Genomic DNA, 25,477 nt, shown 5'->3' with positions numbered 1-25,477 from the left:
CTTTCCAAATGAGGCATGCTGTGGGACCCAACTCACCACTGCCTTTCACCTCCCTGCCTTCTCTCATCACATCTCTCCTTGCCATAGCTACTATCTGCTCATACCCACCCAGGTTCAATCTTGACCCTCAGGACTGTGCTGAGAGCATCCTACACTGTCACTTCTGCTTTTTCTGTTTTCCCTCTGCTTGCCCTGTTCCAGGTGATCCTCCCTCTCATGAAGATGTCTTACTATGGATACCAGCTCAAGCAGCAGTGCTATGTACCACCTGGAGTGAAATACTCCTCGTGTGTCACACGGTGCCCCAAGCCCCCTGCCATGAAGTGGACAACACCCTGCACAACCAAATGCACTGAGCCCTGCATTGCCAAGAAGCTCCCAGAGCCATGTGCCACCACATGCGTCAAGACCCGGGTTGTGAGGTGCCCACTGCCATGCACTCCCACATGCCCTGAGCCATGTGCTGCAAAGTGCGTAACACCGTGTGCCACCGGGTACCTTGAGCCATGTGGCCTGCAGCAGCCTCAGCCCTTCAGCGAGGGATGGGAGCACCAATGGGCTCCCCAGTACATATGGCCATGTCCCACGAGATGCCCTTCAGCATGTGGTCCTGCCTACATGCAGCCCCCTGCTCAGAAGTGCACTGCCCCTTATTATTTCCAGTGGTCCAACAGACATGGCTATGGGAACTGCGGGCCATGTTAACCCCAAAAGAAGCATCCTGCTTTTTCACTGGGCAATGAAAAGCAAGATGCAGATTCACAGCTGAGCTTAGGGGCATTGCTCCATAGGTACTGGTCACCCACAACCCCAGCTGATGTCAATAGGAGCTGGGGCTACTCAGCACTTTTGATAAAAAGGCCCTTGTAGATCTTTCCCATATTTCCCTTTACCTTGAATAGAGGACTATGATTTCTAATGGCTTTCTAGCGAAGCATCTCTGTTAGTATCACAGCAGGCTTCAGTCTCGGTTGTCTTCAAGCCCCTGCATGACCACGTTGTCATTGTAAAAGAGGTTAGGGCCTTATAATGGGCAGCAATTACATTTACACTCACTTCAAGGCTCTGTGACATTGCTGGAGCGGTGGAAAGTAGCTTTAGTGTCAGTGAGAATCACACCCTGTATGTTCCAGCCACTATGAGCAAGCGGCAGCTCTAAACAGAAAAGGTTTCATGGAGAAACAGTATTTAATTCAGGATGTATTGTGCTTAGTCCTACCTGAAGTCAACCAAAGGTTAAAAAATGCTCATTGAACATGATGGAAAGCAGGACTCAACTGCCAAACTCTAAAGCTTCAATAAAGATCATCTTTGAGTGAAATGACTCACCCCAGAGGGAATGGTCAGTGGACTGTATCTAACTGGAGCCTGGAAATATATGCTCTGTAGCTTGCATTACTTTATTCTGTACCACATATGCTCCTCTTCTCTTGCACATTAAAACTCATGTTGCATCACAGCACCTGCCTTCTGGTTTTGCTTTCCCACCCACCCATTATTTACAGTTTGCTATGGAGGAAATTTCCAGCTCAACGGGGGCAAGAAAGAAAGACACAAGATGCAGGAACAAGGTCTTTTATATAGCGTTGGAGTGTTGTTATAGTCATGTTGGTCCAGAAAATATACCAAAGGCAAGGATTTTTGTGGGTAATCTCTTTTATTGGACCAACTGCATGGTTGGGATAGACTTAGGCAAGCTTTCAAATACACTGCTTTCTTCTTCAAGACTCCTTAGCTTTTATAGACCTGTACAGTTTGATATGCTGCAGAAAGGAGAGAAGCTGAGGAATAGAGAAGTGAAGTGGCTCATCTGTCAGGCAGGGGCATAGCCCAGAAAAAGTGGCAGATCCAAGTCCTAGTCTGATGCTCTGTCCACTAGGCCACTGTCCTGGGGATAAAGTTGCTCTGAAGAATGCTGTAGGGAACAGAGTGCCTGGGTTACTACATATTCATTAAATAGGGGTATTAGGACACAGAGCTTCTGGGGAACCCATCTGCCAGAAAATGAAGCTATAGTCCCACCTGAATCACTCATTCTTTGGGAGTTCCTAAACCAAACTGCTGCAATATCAAGCCTCAACTTATGGCCAAGGCTTGGGGTCTCCTTAAAATCCCACCCAATTTCCAGTGCTCTCATTCATATGAATATCTATGAGGGTGGATCCAGCTACGCCTGAGAGTGGATCCGGCTGCACCCAGGTCCCTGAGTGTCACACTAAAGCATGATACCAATGTTCAGAAAAATGTGTGAAACGTGAGCTCCAGAGAGGACAGGACAGGGAGGAGCAGCTAGACCAGTGCCAAAAAGGGATTTTTCCAGCACAAAACAGTGAGTCAAACCAGTGGTTGGAGGGAGAGGAGAGGTGGGTCAGTGCTGGTGGTGATAAATCATACCCCCAAAATAGCCTGTTTCCTCAAGGTGGGGCCTGCAAGCTGTATAAAATTTCTGCCTTCCAAGTGCTCCCCAGACCTTTCCACTGCTTCGAACTCCCACTGCTGATGACCTGGGTAAGTCCAGCTGCACTAAATATACGTGCACGGATTAAGAGCCAGCTCTGGGGCAGGTGATCAGACAAGACAGTGATGTGGGGGTCAGCACTCTCAAGAGAGACTGAAACAAAAGAGCCAGGCTGGTTTCCTTGTACTGAGACAGGTGGATGCAAGTCTTTGGCTGGTCTTCAGTGAGGACTTGTTCCTGAAGAAATATATAATATAGCATAGCTAATTAGCCATCATTTGCATTTGCAGCAACTTGTAAATCTGTACCCCACTTATTTTCCAAGGGTTTTCGAGGCTCTGGGAGGAAGCAGAGGACCTGGGAGCAGTGGGTGGAAGAGCTGGGAGCTTGGGAGGCAGATGCCATCTCGGAGAAGATCCAAACCAGAAGCTTTTGGGGAGCTCTGCTGGCACAGAGCTGACTGCAGTCAGATTCCCGGCCACTGCCAGAGGTAGTGGCCTTTATGCCTCATTGCCGCTCACAAAGTGCTGCAACAAGCATGATGTACTCTTCATCCTCTCATTTCTGCACCTAGGAAGATGTCTCATGACCAGCAGCAGATCAAGCAGCCGCTCCAGCCACCGCCAGAGAGCTCCAAGCTGTGTCCTCATCTGAAATTCCTGGAAAGCTGCCCTTCTGCTCCGCCAAAATGCCCAGAGCCGGCCCCACCTCCTCCCAAGGGCCTGGAGCCATCTCCTCAGCCCCTGCTATGCCCACCTGCTGAGAAGGGCCACATGGCCGAGCCATTCTAGCAAACGGCAGAATCTGCAGCAACACAATCTTGCTTGTCTTATTCCTGAATCGGGACCTCGGATTGCATCAGGCTCACCCCCCTTCCCCGTCTCTGTTTCTCCAGCTTTTATCCCCTCTCAGGCAGTAAGCCTGACTTGAACTTTGGGTGTCACTATACCATTTGTGTCGGGCTTTTCAATCCATGTGCAGCGCAAGTTAGCCCTTGTTTTTCAATGCGCTCTTTAAATGCCTAATTACCCATTTCATAAACATCTTGAGAGAGACCCGGCTAAAGCCAGGAACCGATCAAGGCTGAAAACTAGGGTTGCCAACTCTGCTTGAATCTATTCTGGGAGGTTTCCAGAGTGCCGATGTGTCCACGACACAACGCGGATGTTCTTGCGTATATCGGTGACAGATTATGATGCGTAGACTTTACATCCAGAAGCCAAATGCACATGACTCTTACATTTTAAAAACCTACTGGACTGTATAACTGGTATTCAACATTTAATATTTATCTTAATGAATGCCCTGTCATTTATCTTCTGGGTGACTCTCAGCAGTCTCCTGGAGATTTATATCTGATTCCTGGAGACTCCAGGACAATCCTGGAGAGTTGGCAACCCTACTGAAAACAGGGGTCTTGTAACTGCCTGGGAACAAAAGCAGAAGAACATTTTGGGTGGTCCCTGGTAGTGTGGGGCTTTGTGCCAGTTGTCCTGGTTTTCCCACCTGAAGGCACCTTGTTCAGGGCTGCAGTCCTGTATCCTTCCCTTCTTTTTGCCATTAAAATGAAGATAGAATCTGTCTCCAGGTGTTTCTCCCGATTTCCCTTTCTTGCTACGCATCTCCTACTGTGAGCTAAACATTGTGAACAAAAGGAAACCATTCATGCTGAGGGGATGCACACTGCAGGAGACAGGTGCCTCCTACCCATCAGATTACCAGAGACAAGGGAGAGAAAAAAGAGAGCAATTTTCACTTTGAAATATTATACCATCCATGGCCAACCAAGTAAGCCAGGTTTTCGATGATTTCTTGCTGATGCACCCATACGTTAACCTGCAAGAGATGCAAAACGATTCATACAGCAAGAAAGCAGCCTTTAAAAAATTGGGTATATAAGAAACCTGCAAGTGGTTTCAACCCAATGCAAGCTTCATTGAGGGGTAAGAGGGCAGGAAGCCGGTCTGATCTGGTGCAGCTCCGCTGAAAACTATGCAGCTACATAGACAACTGGCTTAAAGTAAAGTAGCCCTATCTGGCTGCCAAGGAAACCTAATTAGATAAATAATGAACCAAACACTGAGTGCCCATTGCATGACAGTCCTGGCAGGAACAAGAATCTAGTGAACTGGTCAGAGCTTCTCACACTGAACTTTTTTATGCGATACCGATAAAACTAAATGTTCTTCCCCACCTTCATTGTCACAACAAACGTGGTGGTTTTAATGACCCGAGCAAAGGATCCCTGGAACAATAATATCACAAACATGCCTGCATGCAACAGGTCAACCCTATGCAGGTTACGTAGATTTAAGACAACTGAACTGTTGGCAGTGAATGATTTTGATATTGGGCGGTCTTTCAAAGGGTTTCTTTGGCTATGTCCAACTCTCAAGCAGCACATGACCTCTTAAATATGGCAATTCAGAACAATGCCTTGGTCAGTGTGTGTTCTTTCCTTATATTTATCCTTGTCTGTTATACCGTGGCCTTGCACCCATAGATCTTGGCATTGGTTACCGGCAAGATCAGCACCAATTTGCTATATGGCAAAGCTGTGGTTCATAACAGCTTCCACAGCAGACTGGAACCCAGCTGTCCCGAGTCCCAGTTCTGCACGAGATAGGAACCCACAAAAATCACCTGTAACCCTCTCTGACCGTATCTTTACAATAAAATCTGTCTAGAAATAATATTCAGCACCATTCACTGGCGGCATTAAATGAATGGCAGTAAATGATTCATGCAGTGTTTGGAATACCCAACTAATTCATATGCCTCAAATGGCTTATTTAACACATTTTGGCATTACATCATTTGGGAAATGCTGATTTGGGGTTATTCAGCTGCCAGTAGGAGATGCCTTTGGGCAATCAATTATTCTACAGTATGTTTATACATGTCCTCAAGTGATTCACTGTTCCTTTTTTTTAATATTATGGTTTAAACAAGAGCAACAGGGCTCAGCAGACTAAACTGATGAGCTAGGCAGATGAATCAGAGCAACTTAATCACCAATTCTGGAAACCTGCCATTTTAGAAAGAAGCTCAAAAACTGTGAATGAGCAGGGAGACCTGAGGAAACACATGGCTACAGATATGCCTGCAATTTGGAGTTGCATTAGCTCTCAGCTGAGTAATGTGGCCTTTGAAAGCTCAGAGGTGCCCCCTGTGGGTATGAACGTTTCAGACAGGTTTCCAGGTCCCAATACTTGGTGGATATAAAATAATGAGTCAGGCCTCTCCTGCCAAGTAGCCATGTGTGGTTTTTTTAACATCTAATTAGTGGCTTAAGTCACTGATGCAATGGGACCAGAGAAAGCCACTGTGCTCAATATCACACTACGTAATAATGACAATCCAGTGGCTTAGAAAGCTCTCAGCACTGATTTTCCATTGCTCTGCTGCCAGTTCAGAATGGGCCAGCCAGTTCGACTGAACAGTGAGGACCGTCTTGCTTGCTCCAAAAGCAAAAATGGGCCTTCAAGGGAGTAGGAACAGCCCTGGTGTAGATTAGGCATGAGGACGCTGAACAGCCCTGGTCCCAGTTTCTGATGAATGGGGCAGACCAAGAATATGGACAGAGTGAACTGGGTAACAAGGATAGGACCCTGTAGCAAAAAGCCCTGCAAATCAGCGCAGTCCTGAGCCTGCTTGTATTGATACCAAGGGCCAAGGAGGGCTCTTTATCACCCCAGAGGACCAAACTGATAGTGTGAAGTCATCTTCCCTCCACTTCCATCCTGGCCCCACGGACAGGAAAAGAGCACCTGAGAGCCTCCTGCAGTGGGTGCACTGTACATAGTGTCATGCGCCACAGAGCAAAGCTGCACATAAGCAGCAAATGCCCAGCAATTTCTTCTCGGACCTGCAAATGCCCAGTGCAGAGTACTGGGATAGCCTTAATGAGAGACTCCCTGGGCTTGTCAGAGAATTATTGTGAACTCCTCCAGGCAGCGCAGACAGTCGGTTAAAGAGAGGAAACAGACCTACAAAGCAGTGTTGTGCTCTACCCATTAATATAGGGATCCTCTGAGTATTTGGGGTTCCTTGGTGCCCTCTAGCGTAACACCTGAGCCTTGCAATACCCAATCAAAAAAATAATAATGATAATGAAGTCCTTTCCAAACCAGCCTGCAGCACAGGTTTTGAAGGGTTAAATCCCACACTAGGGTTCCCACCCCTTTCCAGCTACAGCTGGAGGGAGCACTGACTGAGAAGAGCTGCTGCATTTGCTTTTCCAGCACTTGCCCTGCAGTCCCCTGTCCACCAAGCCCTCAGCAGACTGTCTGAGACAGGCAGATACACAGGCTGAAAAAGCAGAGATTACAGATGATTGCACTGCAGGATAGGAGCACAGCCAGGAGATCCTGCTGCTTGCCGACGTGAGCACGACTCCAACAAGCAGACTCGCCAGGGAGGTTTGCCTTTGCTGAGTACAGGATTTCTCTACTCATGCACTTCTTTGCTCTAAGGAAGGAGTTTGGAAAGCAGCCACTCTCCATGTCCTGAAAGACCTCTCCAGATTTTCCCTGCTTTAAAACGGACACCAGTGGTACTTGTTGAAATAGGATTACTGCAGAAGGAGTCAGCAGAGGCAATCACAGGATGTCATGGCATGCAATGCTGTTTTAAAATAAAAAAAGGATAGAACTGCAAAATATCCTCTAAGCCTTTCTATTTCTGGGGAGATTTTCATTCTGCCTACCCTGCGCTACATATGCCGACCCCACTGCTGAAATGCAACCACCTCTGAGCTGGAGATGGACAGCTACCCAAGGAGGGTACCACAACTTCACACCAGACACTGCCTCAGGAGGGTAAAGCAGCAGCCCATGTTCACCTGACACTTCCAAGGGTAAGTTTTGGAGCTTGAAAAGTAACTATCCAGAATGAAATGCAACTCAAACATGGCAATTAACAGCCAGTCCCTTGAAGAGATCTTATGGGATCTTTACCAGCTACACCCCAAGATAGGTGTTGGTTTGACCTGAATTTCAATAATAAGTCTAGCAGCACCCCACAGTGGCTCTGGCTAGGTACTGAATTGGAGTAAACAGCACCTCCTGCTGTCATGACAGTGCCACTTCTTTGCCCCACCAGGCATCCTTCCCATAGCCTTCATAATTATTTCTATCCATTTACAAAAGCAGTGCACAAATGCAATGAATAAAAGAGACTCAGCCCAGCAAAATCCTGCATGGGTTCCAGCTAAGATGGATGAGCAGTACCACCAACTCTTATCATTTTTGGCATTGTTCTTGAAGTCTACACTTTGGAAAGGGGGGGGGGGGGGACAAAACACCTTAGCTCCTTCTTTTACACCCCTCCCTAAGTTTTTCCACAGACTTTAAGAACAACGCCAAAAATCATGAGATCTGGCAACACTTGGGGGGCAGGGGAGAAGAAGAGGGGGGAAAAGTAAAACAAAAATCCCTCTTGAGATATTCCTACAAAACAATTGTGGAGGGTTTTTTCCTATGCATAGAAGGTGCCTTTAAAAAAAAAATCATTATTGTATCACCACTGAGCTCAGATCAGAAGTCTAAGACTGTTTGCAAATAAGTGAGTCAAACAAATGAGCTCCCTCTTTCATTTCTAAGGGATAATCTGAACTATTGCATGGGGCAGGGCTCTTGGCTGGTAAAGGAGCATGGGTGTGAGAAAGCAAAACAGAAGAGGGAGGTTCTCAAAGCAGGTTTATTGTTATTGCACCATGCATCTGCCTACAAGCTCCTGCTAGCATAGACAAAGGTAGATTATTGCAATATTACCAGGGTCCAGTGATGTAGAAGAGCATGTACATTGTGTTATGGCCTCTGCATGGGTACAATATTAATATAGCTCCTGTGAAATACAGAGGGGTAGGAAAAGAGGTCATATTTCCACCGAGAGCAGTCACAAACCTGTTTCAGTCACCTGGTCATTAGTCAGACTTAGTGCAAGTGACCTCTGACAATCAAGGGCTCAACCTGAGCCACCTGGAACCTGAGTTACGGAGGGTCTTAGCACACTCTGTATTTATATTTCCTTGCAGTCCTGCCCAGGCTTGAGGTTTTATGATGAGGCCATAGAGAGTGGAAGAAAACAAACACCACCCCTCCCTTTTGGAGTACAGAACTGAGGCTCAGAGAATGCAGAGGGCAAGATTTTTAGTTATAGAAGTGCCCAGATTAGAGGCAGCTGGGGCTACTTTAAGTATCTGCCTGCACCTCTGGCTGCCTAGCTACCCTTCCAAACTCTGATCCTGACCCCAAGATCATGCCCCAGCTTCACCAGCCCCCAAGCCATTTCACCTTTCTGTAGAGCACTGCAGGCAGTCCCTTAGGATCAGCTCTACATTATGACAAAAGCAGTTCTGAGGCCTGCTCATAAATACATCTCCTCCTTGCCACCTGGGTACAGCACTCACAGCTGTGGAGTATTAGACCAAGCCTATGTAAGGGACTGAACGAGCTCTCCCTTAAGAAAGTTATCCTAGTACAGGTCTAAACCCCCAGCAAACTAACCTGAAAGCTTGGGGACGGGGGGCTAAATACTGCTTCCTGGAGAATAGGGTGTGCTTTGCTCTTGGAGTCATGCAGCACGTAGCACAGGTGCAACTGCTACTAGTTGAGTCGGTGTTTTTAGCTGAGTCCTCCAGCAAGAGCAGCAGATTCTGCCAGCATGTGGCTTTTTTGGAGGTCTGTAAATCACCTACACTAGCTTGGGTGGGTCATTGGTACCTTGTGGTATCCAGGGTATTCATTCAATCTGAGACCTTATTGCAACTCCTTTAAGGGCCAGCCTCCAGCTCTCAGTTTTCCAGCTCTGGTGTGAGTTCAGAAGCCAGGTGCCTCTGTGATCTATACTGTTTTCTGCCTAGATAACTACATGGCTTAGGGATGGAAGTTTTTCAAAAATAAGGGCAGGTCTTAGGACCACAAGTACCACTGGCTGTTAGTGGGACTTGTACTCCAAATCCCACAGCTGCTTTAGACAATCCCATCCCTGCTACTTCCCAGAGGGACCTGCCTAAAAGTAAATTTGCATGGAAATTCTTGAGACCTGCCTGTGCTCTGCCCTTTTTGAAAAGCCTACGCCTTACTAAGATGTCTGATCATTTGTCTAGATGTTGGCACCTACTTTGGGGTCATAGTTTTGTTATTTATCTTTTTTTTGGTGTGCCATTCTTCCTTAGAGGCTGTCACCTCTCCTTTAAAACCCATTTCCTCAAGTTTTTAGAACCCCAGGCTCAAATTCAGGATACCTTAATGCTGTCCTGAATCCTGAGTCAGGGCCCACAAGATGGTTCTTGGCCAGTCCCTATCAGATCAGAATCACATTCCCATTCCCTCCAGACTGATACTGGGCAGTCAAACCGGATAGTCTTGATTATGGAGTAAGAGCTCCCTGCTGAGAGGACTGAGGAGTTCCCCCAAAAACAAACCACCAACAGGATATGACTACATATGCAACTAAAGCAATTAGGAATACAATGACTGCATGGGACATATAGATGGTGTTAATCACAGCAGTAGGACGAGGGACAAAGATTATGAATAAAGAGGAGCCGGGGATGCACTATATGTTCCACCTGTGTCAGATGATGTTTAGCTGAGATTATTGTTCCCTTCATCTGCTGCCACCTCTGCCAAGGCCTTGTCTTATACATGAGCATCCTCCTCCTTGGCCCATTTCTAATGCATGTTAAATCACAGTTGTGACATTGCATTTCCTCCAATGGCTTAGAGCAGGGTGAGGAGTGACATTTCCACCCTGACAACCTGATCGAGGCTTCAGGGGTGTGGCTGTATCATAGTAGAGTAAAACCAAAGCTTTGAGGTCTTCCATGGAAAAATGAGAAATGCAGTGCAGCCCCCTGCTCAGAACATGCACCCGGGTTGTAGCTGGATACTGGCTGTGTTGAGATCTCTTATTTTGGTAGAAAAATGTGAAAGGTCCTGTCTTTCCTTCCAGTGCAGAATGGGAAATATTTTGAAATCTCAGAAGTTTTTCAAGATGGGAAAATAGTTTCCTAATTGATTTGCTTGTTAATTAGGAGTAATTACAAGAATAATGCATTGCTATTGCCCTTGCTTTTCCAATTTTGTATGTATCATGAGCATTCACATATGACTCAGGAGGCTTTCTAAGTTAACTGAGATGTAAATTAGTAACAGATGCTCTTTTTATTACTGTGATTCATACAGGGAAATTCAGGATAGAGACTGGAATGACCTCTCTCTACATATGTAACCTAAATCAGGGGTAACCAAACCGTGGTGTGAGTGCCATAAGTGTTACAGGCAGCCTCAGTGTGTGGCATGCAGTAGATCAAGCAGGGGATAGGAAGAAGAAAGCACAGCAGGGCACCAGGCAGGGAGCACAGAGAAGGGAGCAGAAAGCAGAGCAGCAGATCAGGCAGAAGAAGGGGATCAGAGAAACTCTCAGGTAGCGTTCAGGGCCAATTTGCTGCACAACTGCCAAAAAAGTTGGGCCCCCTGTCCCAGATCATGACAGTCATCTGCCACACCACATCTGGATTTCTCTCCGTTCATATTTCTGTCCCATGGAAGGGGGAAAAATCATGCTGACACTGGATTATTCAGCACAGGAGACTCAAATACCAGGGACACAGAAGCAGTTAAGGAGCGGAGCAAAGTAAAATGGAATAAAAATAAGGAATGTCAGCAGGACACAGCAGACTGTTGCAAACTCCACATCACAGCCCCGTGGGTCCCTAACTCCCAGCCAGCTCTGAAATAGGATTAGCCCCTGTTCCTGGAGAAGTGTGAAACTCCCAGCAGTGTTGCCACCCATTTCATGCAGGTCTAAGGGCTTGATTCTCCCTTCATGCTACTGCAAACCAGACCTCCAACGCAGCCTTTGGAAGGGCACCAAAGCGAACCAGATGTAAGAGCAGAGTCTGGCATAGGGCACTGCATGGAGCTGTATACAGGGAGGGCAACAAAGCTGCTGTTTTTCCAGATTAATACTGTGAAAGGAAAAGCTAAAGGTTTCTCTTCTGTGCCCTGCCAGAGCTATTCTGACTTCTGGCAAGAGTGAGACACTCAGAAGACTCACTTTTCCCTTATATACACCAAAAGCAACTAAACCAGAATGATGAATCGCTGGAAAACTGTGCTTTTTTCCAGTTTACAGCTCTCCTCCCACACTGGGATAAACATGGAGAATCTCATTAAAATCAAAGGGCCTGTTTATCCACAGCTCTGTGTTATCAACCACATCTTCACAAAATGGGGGGAAACTGGGGCATGAGAAGGAAAATTGATCAAGGCCACCCACCAAAAGCAGCAGCAGAGTTGGGAACATGAGCTGCGTCCATACCGCCTTGTCCCTCGCGGCCCTTTCTCTTCCTAACTTACAGAGGAAAAGGAGAATGGTAGGACTTCCAAACTGTCCTGGTGAGCATCGCGGCAGGTGAGAAGAACCCGCCCTGCGACAACTTCATCCAGCAGGAAGGCACAGAAAACTTGACCCTAATGATGTGCAGATCATGTGCCTGGACCTGACTTAGATTCTCCTGGGCTGTTTACAGGCTTGTTTTGTTCTTAAATTGCAAGGAGTCCCATGAATGTCTTGGGGCATGGAAGGTCTTGCTCCGTGTCTCTGCAGCACCTACTGTAACGGGGATCAGGCTCCAAGTCAGTCTGGTAATGCAAATAACACCTAGCAGCACACAAAATCATCCTGTGCCTAGATATGAGGCGACTAAGAGCATTAGGCACATGCCCCTACTGGTGAGATTCCCAAGACCCCCAAATCCCATGGAAAATCTGCAAAGTAAGGCACAAAGTCACAGGGACTCATGCTTCTAAAGCAGTGTGAGGCTTGGGAAAACCCAAGCCTTGGATATAGTTCCACACCATCCCCAGCATAAGGGGGCACGGGATATGGAGGTACCACTGGCCCCTAAAAGATGAATAAGTTTGTGAACCTGAAGGGAAAATGATTGGTTTTCATACGAGACCTGCAGCAGGTATGACTTCACAGTAGCTGTATCACATGTGTGTATCTAGACAATGAGGCTAGGTACAGACCGTCATAAAGCCCAAGGCAGATTTGATCTAAGTCGCATGGTTTTCTGGAAACGGCATAGTTTAGATAAGCAGCAAACAGGACATACATTTGCCTTTTAGTGGCAATGGGGGGAAAATCTTAGACCAGATCCTGCCCTGTTTAAACCAGTTTATGCATGCCAAACTTCTGTTACGGGGATAGACCGGTTTACAATCATTTATACTGGTAAAAGTGTAGTACCTGTAGCTGGCCTGAGAAATGGTGCCTGCTTAATGGCACTCTTTGACAGAATTACTGTCCTTCCCTTACCAAAGAGCCATGTGTGGGGCAGGGCCCTGTGATCTCTGCTCTTTCCTAACCTGCACGTGGGGTGCCATCAAGAGAGTATTAAGCAAACATGTCATGAAAACATTTGAATGAGTCTCCTTGCCTAATCCTCCCTCTTGCTAATTATACCCCACCCTCCCAATGCAGCTTTGCCAGCCCAAAATCCCAGGCTGCTGTGCGGTGTCGTTGCTATGAGGCCATTCAAACCTGCTCGCTGCAGCTGGGAGATGTCGCATGAAATCAATGAGAAAGTTTTAGAAGACAGGGCCCTGCACAAGAGGGACTGGGTAAAATGAGGCATCTTGTTGCCTGGCAGGGTCTGAGCTGCTCCGTTTAATGGGAAAGTGTTTCTTCTGAGCTAGGAAAGAGTCGCTTGTGCTTAAGGCCCCGGCCAAGGCCTGGCTTGACCAAGCCCTGCCTGGGGTGATCTGGTTGTGGCTGCTCCTTTGAGCAGGGGGTTAGACTAGATGTGTCCTCCTGAGGTCCCTCCCAACCCTCGTTATCTATGATCCTATGATTTTATGAAGGTTTTGGAGTGAAATCCCTGGCTCAGCCACAAACTCCTTTTGGGGCTCTGGACAAGCCATTCTGTTCTCTCTGCACTTTGCTTCTCCATCCATGACCTGGGGGTGATCATCCTGTCTTGTTTCTTTATACAGGGAGCAACTTGGGTAATGTGTCCTCATCATGCTGACAAGATCCTGATCTCCCACTGCAGGAGCCCCCTCTATAATAAGGAACTACAAATAAGCAACAACATAATCAGCAGCCTCTCAGCAACCTTCTGCCACCCTGCTCATAGGTAGGAGCAGCAGCAGCGTCTACCAGAGGTCAGGCAACCTGGGGTATCTTCTCAAGACAGCGCTTGAGCTCAGAAAAACAGGCAGGTGCAATCAACAGAGGGAAATGAGATCTTCCCTCACCTGCCTTGAGAAGGGGAAACTGCAAGACAGATTTTATCCCCCACTTTGCTGTTTTCGCATGGTTACCTGAATCTCAGGAAGGCATGGTCCCAACAGGAAAGTGACTGCCCTGGTGGCCCACAGCCATCCAGGAGATGTTCCAGCAGTGGTAGTGGTGGAGACTGCCACAGGAAAGGTGGAGGCTCATCAAGCCATCAGAATGAGGGCTTGTCAAGCCAAAGCAGGGGCAATGGCTCATCTGGCCATGACAGGGACCACCTAGACCCGGAGGTCAAGTTTCCTCACTGGACAGCAGATCAGAGAGCCCAGTGGACACCACAGCAAAAACAAGTGTTGCAGAAGTGACGTTACAGCTTGCAGTTCCTGAGAGCACTGTCTTCTTGGTGATTTCTTTAAACTCTTTCCCAACCCCAAGCTATCGGCAGTAGCAGTAATGCTGTGGTAGGATGTGGGAGTCCCAAGCATGGACCTCCATTTGTGCGTGGTGCTGTACAAACACAGAGTGTGATGCAGCTCCTGTCCCAAGGAACTTATAGTCTAAGCAAGCTTATGTAAAAAATGTATATCTCCACTCCTCAAATAAACACTGCAGTTGTCTGCTCCCCAAACACATACAGCCTCAACCGGTACCTGCTCGCATCCAGCAGAAGAGCCCCAAGGTGCACTGCAGCACACCCAGCAGAAGTCGGTGGTACCCTGTTTCAGTACGGGGAACGTTACCGAATTTGCTGGAGGTTCATTCCATTACAGGCGGCAAACGAACACTGCCCGAAGCACAGGCCCATAAGAGAGTCAGCCTGAAGGTTCAGGAGTATAGTTTAGGCACTGTAAGTGATATTTTTAGTCCTTCATTTTGTGATTTAAGGGTATGAAGAACAACCGCAACCTGTGCACCCAAACTGGAGTTGCTGCCGCTCTTACTATTATTCATAAGGCTTTGGCAGCATACAAGCTGCTGGGTCTACAGTAGAAATCAGGACAAAGCAATTCACTACACCCCCTTCTAAGGGTCTGAAGCCAATTACTGGTCACCACACCACTCCCTAGTGACCCTGAGCTCTGTCTGCACACAAAAGTCGTAGGACATCAGTAAATCTACAACACAAATCTTTTCACTCTAGTGAACTAGATGATCTACCTAGGTCCCTTCCGACTCTAGCTACTATGAAACTATGAAACAGACTTATACCAATGTCAATGGGCTGACTGGGTTGTGTTTACACTGCTTCCCTCCAAAATCCAGGCCTGCCTCTGACAAAAGAAGTCGTGCCCAGATGCTCCTCCCTGAGTATGCCAGGACTGGCAATTAGGCAAGTGGACAACTCAGAAGTGTCTCCACGGGCCTCACAGCAGACTTGTATATCCCCTCTGCAATGCTCTCAGGTCTCCCAGTACTGAGACCTTGAGCCCAGCCCTATGCAACACACTCAGAGCTGCTCTGAGCTGCGTGCTTAACATAACTACTCTTCACTGCTAGGCGGCAGTTATTTTTTGTCAGATGTCTCTAAAGATGGCCCATTCCTGCGCAAAAAGAGGAGCCAGCTGTACTGGGGTGATCTGCAAAGTAAGGCACAAAGGATCCCTGTACCATCCCTAAGTCATCACCATGGGCGGAGGGTGCATTGGATGGTATAATTGCACACGGCCTAGAAGCTGTAATGATATGACAAGGTTGGTAAAAAACAGCTCACCCATAATAAAACAGTTACTCTTGCACTGCAGCCTATGAACAACAGTGATCTTAGTCATTTGTAGTTTGGTTCCCTCCTGTGCCCATCTTCCTATGAGCCACATGTTCCTTGGCTACAAATCAGCTTCAATAAGAGAAATAACCCAGACTTACAACAGCAGAGCATTTGGAGCAATGTGTTTTGTCTTTTTTATAGGCTCCTCATGGCAAAAACTCATTGCTTTTTCCAGTCCTTTTTTTTTATACAGCCCCTGACACATTGTGGGTGTCATCAGATATACATAATAGACTACCAGCAATGATCACCATGAACCAATTATGTCAGGCCATCCTCACAACCGTAGATCAATATGAACAGCACGGTGCTTACGTTATTCACATTTAAGGTCTTTAGAAACACTTTCTGAAATGATTGTTTTTGTACTCAAGATAAATGAGTACAAAAGCTTCCCCGAGCCCTTTCCTTGTTGGTGGCACAGATTCAAAGGCTTAGTTTCTGTTTCAGCCACCAATTTAAGAGCACCTCTGCTTCTCCCCATTTCCCCCAAGCAGGCAGGCCCTCCACTGGTCTTTTTATATGGCTTAAAACAACAAGGGTTGTGGAAGGGAGATGTTCATCAAAAATGACAAGTCAAAAGATGCTGCCAAGCAAGTGGGCAGCTGAGGCTGGGTTTGGCTGGTAAATAAACCAGTCATTGTCCCAGAGCATGTCTTACTTCCAGAAGGAGGCCTTAAATACTGTATGAAAAGTTCTCATCTTCCAAGTATCCTCACTCCTCTCAACTTTTTTTTTGCTTTCTTGTGCTGCGGGACAAAGTAAATTGCTTTATAATATAGCTCGTTCTGGTTACCAAAAATTAATCTTCTTCATTGCTTCTGGATTCTTCACTGCAAGAGACCCAGCAGCCCCCTCAGTGGCCCCTGCAGCAGCAGCAGAAGTAGCCACTGCCTAGCAATGTCCAAATCAAGCAACCCTGATGGCAAGCACCTCATGACCTCCCACCGCCTGAAACGTACCATGCTTTGCATGTACCACTGCCGAGTCCCTCATTCCTGATGCAACTGGCTGTGCATCTCCAATGCACTTTTAATGAGAAATATGGTGTGCAGGCTGGTGTAAGGTTGGTTTCACATACTGATCTCCAGCTTCAGTGTCCGGCTATAGGCATGAGACAATAAAACTTGTCATTCTGGAGAGTTTAGGTGTCTAGGTGGTTCTTCTCAAGCCCTGAATGCATTCCCCTTTTTTACCATAGTTTTCTTCTGAGTAAAGACCCTGGTCTATTAAAAACAGAGAGGGGTAAGGGGTCTTCTGAGCTGAATCCAGCTACAGGGTGAGTCTACAGGGTTCACTCTGAAAGCAACATGCAGTAGAGATAGTCAGATATGAGGCCTGGAGAACTCAAGAGACCCACGTGTAGGAATCGTTCCTTGCTTCTGTTTCTATGGTCTTTGCATATGCTGGTTTTGGAAGAGTCTGGACTGCACACGTGGCCATCCCACAACATGAGTGAGCAGCAGACTGTTGTTACTAATGATGAAGATGATACCAGGATAGATAAATCAAAGAATTAGGGTTGGAAGGGACCTCAGGAGGTCTTCTAATCCAACCCCCACGTAGTAGCCTTCTAGATGATGCAAGGCTAGCACATACCATTCATAAAGGTTCATGTATCTTCCATTCTCTGACCATTTCATGCTGCCACACGTCCTTCGAGTATCTGAGAGTCTGCTCACTGACATGGAAGTGCTTCTAGATAGAGCTCAATTTCCATACCACAGCCATGCCAAACAGAAGAATATTGAACAAGGTAGAAGTTGTATGGGAAAATTTGAAAAGCAAATGATCTGGGGTAGAAATCCACCTGGGATCAGCAGTCCCATGTTTAAGGGAGTGGGAGTCCTTCAGATTTAGACTTTATCTCTCAATCAAAACCCACTGCAAGGCTAAACTCTTCCTCTCTATCTTAGGGATAACCTCTTATCCCCAAATGCTCAAATGGGTATTCTACATAACAGGAGCCTAGGAGGGAAAAGATGTCAACCAAACTAGGATTCAAACCATCACCAAAGGATAAGGACATGGGACTGGAGAAGAAAAGATGAAAAGGGGACTTGGTGACAGCCTGTAAGTATATAAAGGGCGCACATCAGGATCTGAGGGAGCATCTGTTCATGAAAGCACCCCAGGGGAAAAGAAGGAATAACTATCATAAATTGCTAGAATATCACTTTAGATTGGACATAAGGAAAAACTTCATTATGGTTCGGGTGTCCAAGGTCTGGAACAGACTCCCCCCAGAGGTGGTACAATCACCTACTCTGGAAAACTTCAAAAAACATCTGGATGCTCACCTTGCTGGGGTCATCTGACCCCAGCAGTCTTTCCTGCCCAAGCACAGGGGGGCTGGACCTGATGATCTCGGGAGGTCCCTTCCAGCCCCTAACAGCTATGAATCTATGAATAAGGACTTACATTTAAGGAGCATGGATATAAGATCACCCCCAATACATAGCAATGACTTAATTGGTGTGTTCTCTGTGACAGCTGCGTACAGGCGAAGACCAGAAGGTTGCATGTCCCATACTCATTCTCTGCCCAAACAGGAGAATAGGGAAGGGGCTGAGAGGAACAAGGGAACAGGCAGGGACTTTGCTCTGCCCTGTGCACTGCCCACTTGCTCCCCATGCACCAGTCAGCAGAGCAGACCCTGCACCAGTTTAGGGCTCCATTAGCAGAGAGCTGCGGGGTCCTTCCTGGCGGGACATAGCTCTGCACCATTCAGGGATGACCCTCCAGGCTCTGTGCAGCCTTTTGTGATCCAGACACAAGACACAAAGGATCTAAGATGCACTCAGGGTTAGTAGTAACCTGACTCAAATTCACTACACATCCATTCATTCCTATCCCTCCATGCATAGGACGGTAAAAGGAATTTCCCTAGAAGGGAAGCTTTGCATTCAGTATGGCACTTTCTGGCAATGTTTTGGAAAGTAAAATAAACCTTTCCTTTTCTAAACTCTGTAGCAAGGCAGCACAGATGCGGGGGGTGCTCTGAGCTGCACAAGCCAACATGATCCAGGCACACAGCATAACCCACTGGAGCCACCTCCCTGTTTGGTTAAACCTGCTCATCTGATGTGAAATAAATGTCTTTCTGAGGATGAAACCATGGGTCAAAATGTTAGGAAGAAACATTGCATTCATGTTTTCTTTAATGTTGGCTTTGATTTATTTTTTAATTAAAGTAAACCATTTTCAGTCATATTGATACGGTGTGGTCTGATACAGACCTGGTTCCCATGATACTGTTGTAAATGTTTAACGTAAAAATGGTCATATCCCAAATTTTGTTTCACTTACTCATAGCCTTTTTGTAAGATAGTAACTAAAAATGGCACCAATTTCTTGTGACAGATGAAAAGTTGAAAACCTTTCAGGAAAACTACTCCTTTTGAGGGAAAAGGTCTTTTTCCTAACCAAAAAACCTGAGCTTTTTCAGCCACCTCTACTGCCTCTGCTGCCTATAAGATATATTAGTTGTCATCCAACCACTGAGATAAATCGACCCAGTGCAACGGCACGTTCCAAAACAAAGTATCCAGCCAAAATATCCTACAGCCTATGCAAACAGGCGTGTGTTTTCAGGGTCACAAATGAGTAAACAGGACAGTCTTTGGTGCATCGATGGACTATGCACCCTAACGTACCACGCTGGAGTACTGCAGCCACACGGTTTCATCATGACGTGGTTTTGTTCTTGGATACAGACTGAAGACCAAATCCTAGGCTCTGGCCTCGGGCATTCTGCAAAATTGTAGAGATTAAACCCTCCCAGCCCTCCATGTGAGCAGATCATTATTGCTGCTTTAGAGATTAGGAAGATTAGGAGCAGAGAATGGAAGTGACCTACGCACGATCACACAGGAATGACGTGACCAAGCCAGGAAAAAAAACGATCTTTCAGGTCCTGGACTGACTCCATAAACACCACATAACACTTCCTTCTCCGCAGTAGGGTCCCATTCCTACACTAAGCTTCCCACCGTGCCTTCGCTTCCCCATCTGTCAATCTGGGATAGCAACACTGACTTCCTCTGAAGAGCTCTTGGGGAGCTGGCAATGGAAAGTGTTGCACAAAGGTTAAATCTTGGTATTATTCAATGTGTGGTTCACACGCAAAAACACACTGGGGTGAGCTGTTCTGACTGTGCGCACTTTAAAAGATGACGGCGTGGGCAACCGGGCCTCTTATTATCTGTGCAAGTTCCTGTAGTCACAGCTTTTCCACCCAACAACCACTCATCACAGGACAGTGGGAGTAACCAACATCAGCATGCTTTTCCTCAGACAGATGCAGATGCAGATGCAGATATGGATAGGTGTTACCGTCCTGCTCTCACGCACCTTGCAATACACAACTGAGCCCTGATTCTAGGCTGAAAGTATTTTCACATATCACAGGCACACAGGGGTCCAAATTCTCTCTGAAATCCCCATCCCCTTAAATGCTGCTCCACTATATGCCCTGTACCCTGCAGAGAGGTACAAAATCAGAATTACTCCAATAGCTTCTCAGCATCAAGCCAGGCCAACTTGGTGCAGGAAGCAAATAGGGACAAAGTGTGCTCTGCTATGCTAGGCTGGCATAAAAAAGCCCTAAAAAGCTGTCAGACCCCAGAGGAAAAGCAACCAGCATGTTCTGGGAGCCTGGGAACTTACCACTATTGAGCACAAAGTCAAGGTTGGCCTCCTCCTTAGTCTGGCACAGGAAGAGGATCTGTTGGGGTTTCAAAAGCTGATGTGAGCCCTGGGGTAGTGTGTGCTACAGATACCCTTGGAGCCCAGTCTGGAAATTATATGAGTGTCTTACAACCCTTCACTACACGCGTTCACCTGAAATTGCAGTACCTGGTCCCCATCTTGAATCCTCTGCCAGCTGAGGTGGTGGTTGTGGCACCATCAACCAATTTTATTTCTTGAATGCCAGCAGAGCACATCGAAGCACCTGTTTGAAAAGAAAATCACACCTGATTAGTTATGTGAAGAGTCTACCCTCTTAAACTTTTCTTTATATATAAAGAGAGAAATGTTTTTTCACCCAGAGAAAAAAGACTTTCACTGACAGTGTCTGTTTTGCTGGAATATTTTCAGTTATTCATTGAAGACAGCACCATTTTTAGAAACTTTGGAAAAGAACATGCTAGATTTTAATTGCTGAAAAATGTTTGGTTTTCAGATTTATGTTTGTCCCAGTGGAAAAAAAATCAACATTTTCTGCTGCAAAATGAAAAAAAAAGTGTTTCCATCCAGTGTTTCCAACAAGAAAATGACTCCAGTTTGGACACATTGTGCATTGCTCTTTCCCAGGTAGCTTAAACGGTGCCTAAGTTCTGTGGCCTGCTGGAACCCCCCAGGTCTGTGGCCAGGGAAGCAGAAGGCTGGATTAGAGGCATTGGCACGAAGCCTAAGGAACCCTGCAATCTTAAATCAAGAATCCCCACAAGCCCCTGGTGAGCAAGGACAACGCTGCTTGTCAGCTGGATGGCAGATCGCTGCCATCAGGGCAATTAGACGTCAGGTGCAGCACGGGCAGAAGAAAATTTCAGACATGCTAATAGATGACAATCACTGCACAGCGTCACAGGATCCATGACCTTATCTGGTGGCCACCTACATGGAAATCAGCCTGGAAAACAACCCAGACTCCTCCCTCCAGCCTGAAGGAGATGCATGTAGATGGTGGAGAGTGAAGATTAATTCATGGTCTTCCAGGCTACATCCAATAGGGCCCTGATCCCAATCCCAAGCAGCCTCCTCCAGACTCCTCTTCAGTACTGTTTTCCTTTTGTCCACATTTATTTTAGAGCCTGTGTCTGAATGCTGCTGGTTTTACTATTTATCTTGGCAAAATTCCTGCTGGCTCCATCTCCTCTGTCAATATTATCTCTTTCCAAATGATCTCTGAGGGTGGCAGGGTAATGGAGCAATGGAGAGGGAAGAGTTGTCACGAGAGGAAGAACATGGGATGGTTAGAGTATTAGTCTATGGCTTGGGAGACCTCGGGCAAGCTGCTGTAGAACAGACCTTCAACGCAGCATAGGAGTTGTGCATCACAATGCCTAGCTGGGTCCAGATCCACAAAAAGACCTAAATCGGGGTGGGCAATTATTTCAGACTGAGGGCCACTTACTGAGTTTTGGCAAGCCATCAAGGGCCACCTGACACGCAGCCAGAGGCAAATAAATGTTAATTTTCTAAATTTTGTGGGGGCCACACAGGCTGGATAAAATGGCCTGGTGGGCTGCATCTGGCCCGCAGGCCGCATTTTACCCACCCCCGGCCTAAATGCCTAATTTGGGACTTGGATGGGATGTATGTCCAAGGGTGCAATGCTCAAAGCCCCTGCTGAATCCCCCTATACACCTAAAGTCCACACGTGCCAAAGTTTCTACCAATAAATCTAACCAGGATCCTCAAACAAGATGTTCCTCTGCGTGTGTCCTCTGGAAGCAGGCTCAGAGCATGCCTAGCACAACCCTATAGGGCTCCGCTGCACGTTGCTCATGAGCTGACCTTCTACTTTTAATGCATCTACAATACCCAGCAAAAATGGGCTTCACTGGGAAAGCCCAGACTGACTGTACTGCCCAGATACTAATGTGATGAGTATAACACCGTATAAAGCCTAAGATACATGCAGGTACGCACAGCGCTGAAGAAAAAAGCTCTGGACCCTACTTAGAGGCCAAGACCATGTGCAGAGCAAATGTCGTTTCAAGCAGAAAAGGCCCCAGATCTGAACATTAACAGCTTCTCAAGGGAACACAAATTCCTGCTGCTAAATGCAGAGCTTGTGTTGCCAGATTCCCTCCCCAATGCCCTTCCCCAAGCAACACCCCTCTCCTAGTCTCATCCCCCAGGATCCAAAGCATCTGCCGAGGCCCCTGCTTCATCTGCCTCTGGCTTTCTGCAGTGCTGCCTGCTTCCCCAGGTGGCATCTTGAAACACCCTGGTCCTACCATCACCATGCTAGCAGCTCCACCAAACATCCCTAGCACCTACCCTAGTCCCATTGAGTGAGGAGTGCTACCCCACTGCCCTTAGAACAGGGGGCTGTAACGGTGGCAGAGACATGGGTGGGTGACATTGGCTGCATTTGAGGAGAGCATGAAGAAGCTGCACTCGTGGCCTACCATTGCATGCATAGTGCACACTCGTGGCCTACAGTTGCACGCATAGTGTTGGTAGAGCAGGTTTCAGGGCCAAGTGGCCATGGATGGAAGGAAGCAAACACAAATGCACAGTTTAGCTGAGCACAAAGCTGTACAGCTGGTTCTTAAGGCTCATGACTGGCTTCTGCAGGCCCTGGGGAGAGGATTAGTGCACCTCCATTAGCACAGGAGCCCCCCAGTTCAACACAAGAGCACAGGAATACAGTCATTAGGAAGGATTAGCAATTACATCTGTAAACAACATAACAACTGATACAGGCAACAGATATTGATCTGAAATGACAAGTCAACATAAGTGCATAGTAAAAGCAGGGTTAGGCTGGCAAATAAACTGATCTCCATTCTCCTGGGGGTGTCTCACTTCCCGTAGGAGAGCCCAAGCCACCGTATAAAAGGTCTTTTGACCCAAGGCTCCTCATTCACTTGCCTTTGCTTCCCTTGCACGTGTTGCCAGTTCCTGCGGTGGGTAAGTCATTTTATCTTTTCTTCCTTTTATTATTAGATATACATTGAGTTCATTCATAGACTTCAAGAAATGCTTTGCAAAAGCAAGCCCGGTGATGTGAGTATGGACACTCATCCTCCAAACCTGATTTCTCAGGATCTGGAACATTCATTGCTCTGATGCAATGCAGGATTTATTCACTGGCTGGAGTACATCCCTGATGCTCCAGATAGGCTGAAAAAAATGAGACAGCTACTCAGAGCCCTGCCTGGGATGATGTAGCTGGGACTGTTGTAAAATAGGAGACAAGTGTAAAATATGTGCCTGTTACTCTGATGAGGTTTCTACAAAGGCTGGTTGGAAAAATTTTTACAAGTGGGAAAATTTTCACTTTTGAGCAAAAAAATCAACACTTTTTGACTAAATAAATAATCACAGAATTATAGGAAGTGAAGGCTGGAAGGGACCTCAGGAGGTCACATCTAGTCCAACCCCCTGCTCAAAGCAAGACCAACCCCAGCTACATCATCCCAGCCAAGGCTTTGTCAAGCTGGGTCTTAAATACCTCCAAGGATGGAGACTCCATCACCTCTCTGGGTAACCTGTCCCAGTGCTTCACCACCCTCCTAGCGAGAGTTTTTCCTACTATCTAACCTCAGCTTCCTTTGCTGCAAATAAGAACCATTGCTCCTTGTTCTGTCATCAGTTTGGGGTGACACTTTTCACTGAAATGTGTATTTCATTTAAAAAACTTTCTTCTTTAATCTGCTTACCTTTATACTCAGACAGGCACTTTGATGCTTCTTTTATCAACCCACAGTGTTGGAATAGAAGGAAAGGGCTATTGGCAAACCTGACGTCTGCTGAGATATTAGCCTCAAAACCCGAGGAGTTTAAGAATAGCTGAAAAATGTGTGAGTCCATCATGGAACAATGAGACTCATAAGCTTTCAGCAGCTTTCCCCTTAATTTCATTGTTTATCTGCCAAGGGGCCTGAGTACGATTCAGACAGGTCTATGCATTCATATAGGCCCTCCAAGCTGTAGCCCAAATTATAATATTTATGGAATAGACACTGAACCAACTGCAAACAATCCTAATCAGATGAAAGTTAGATAACTCCTCAGTCCCCAAGCTCCTGGCAGGGCAGTGATTCATAGACCGAGCCTTGTTCGCACTGAGCAATTTTTTAGCTATGGTATATAAAAGAAGAACAAACTGTGTTCTGTTTGGGCCCCACACTTAAGAAAGATGTGGATAATTTGGAAAGAATCCAGGGGAAAGCAACAGAAATAATTACAGGCCTGGGAAGCATGATTTATAAGGAACGGTTGAAGAGCCAGTGTTATTTAGTCTGGAAAAGAGAAGACTGAGGCGGAATTTGATTAATAGTCTTCAAATGCCTGAAGGACGATGTTAGAGAGGATGGAGATAGGCTCTGCTCTGTGGCTGGAGGGGACAGCCCTAGAAGCATTGGCCTCAAGCTGGAGGAAATTTTGGTTGGAGAAGAACTTCATGACCCTGTGGGTGTTCAAGCACTGAAATACGCTGCCTAAAGAGGTTGGGGAATCTCCATCCCTGGAAATTTTCAGGAGCAGGTTGACGAGACACTTGACTGGGATGGTTTAGTCAGGGATGATCCTGCTTTTAGTAGAGGACTGGACTGGATCTTGTGAGGTCTATTCCAGCCTGACCTTCCTATGATCCTATAAGAAAATATCTCCTCTGTTTGCTAGCCCTGAGCACTTTTGTTCTTTTAGGTTTACCTGCTTCACCGAAGAATGTCTTCCAGCCAGCAGAAAACTGCCTGCCAGGAGATCCCACACCAGTCTGGAGGTCTTCAGGGCTCAACCTGCCATGGGGGCGGAAGTTCTGTATCCTCAGGCTGTGGCATTGGTGGGGGATCCAGCTATGGTGGTGGCAGCTCAGGCCAAAAGATTGGTGTGACCGGTGGGAGCAGCAGTGGATCCAGCTATGGCGGTGGACTGTCAAGTGGCATCAGCGGAGGCTCTGCCCAAAAGGTTGTCATCGCAGGTGGTAGCAGTGGCGGATGCAGCTGCTGCAGCAGTGGGGGATCCAGCTATGGCATTGGTGGAGGATCCAGCTGTGGCAGTGTGACTTCAGGCCAAACAACTGTTGTGGGCAGTGGCAGCGGAGGATCCAGCTATGGCAGCGGGGGAGGATCCAGCTGTAGTGGTGTGAGCTCAGGCCAAAAAACTATTGTGGGCAGTGGCAGTGGGGGATCCAGCTATGGCAGCGGGGGCGGATCCAGTTGTGGTGGTGTGAGCTCAGGCCAAACAACTGTTGTGGGCAGTGGCAGCGGGGGATCCAGCTATGGCATCGGCGGAGGATCCAGCTGTGGCGGTGTGAGCTC

General features: G+C 47.0%; 1 long non-coding RNA gene across 2 annotated transcripts; it reads left to right on the top strand.

Annotated features, from left to right (window-relative positions):
* Positions 1–6,645: 6,645 nt before the first annotated feature.
* On the top strand, positions 6,646–25,181 carry LOC109324739. 2 transcript variants are annotated; one of them, XR_002104994.1, is made up of 5 exons: positions 6,646–7,316; positions 13,468–13,627; positions 14,414–14,419; positions 15,209–15,295; positions 25,169–25,181. It is a non-coding gene; the product is annotated as an uncharacterized LOC109324739 (long non-coding RNA). The 2 variants fall into 2 exon arrangements; XR_002104993.1 differs by lacking the exon at positions 25,169–25,181 and having other exon boundaries at positions 15,209–16,618.
* Positions 25,182–25,477: the final 296 nt, after the last annotated feature.

This window comes from Crocodylus porosus, unplaced genomic scaffold, assembly GCF_001723895.1.
Source record: "Crocodylus porosus isolate Cpor-Errol unplaced genomic scaffold, CroPor_comp1, whole genome shotgun sequence".
Classification (NCBI taxonomy): domain Eukaryota; kingdom Metazoa; phylum Chordata; order Crocodylia; family Crocodylidae; genus Crocodylus; species Crocodylus porosus.
This window is presented reverse-complemented; position numbering and strand designations above follow the sequence as displayed.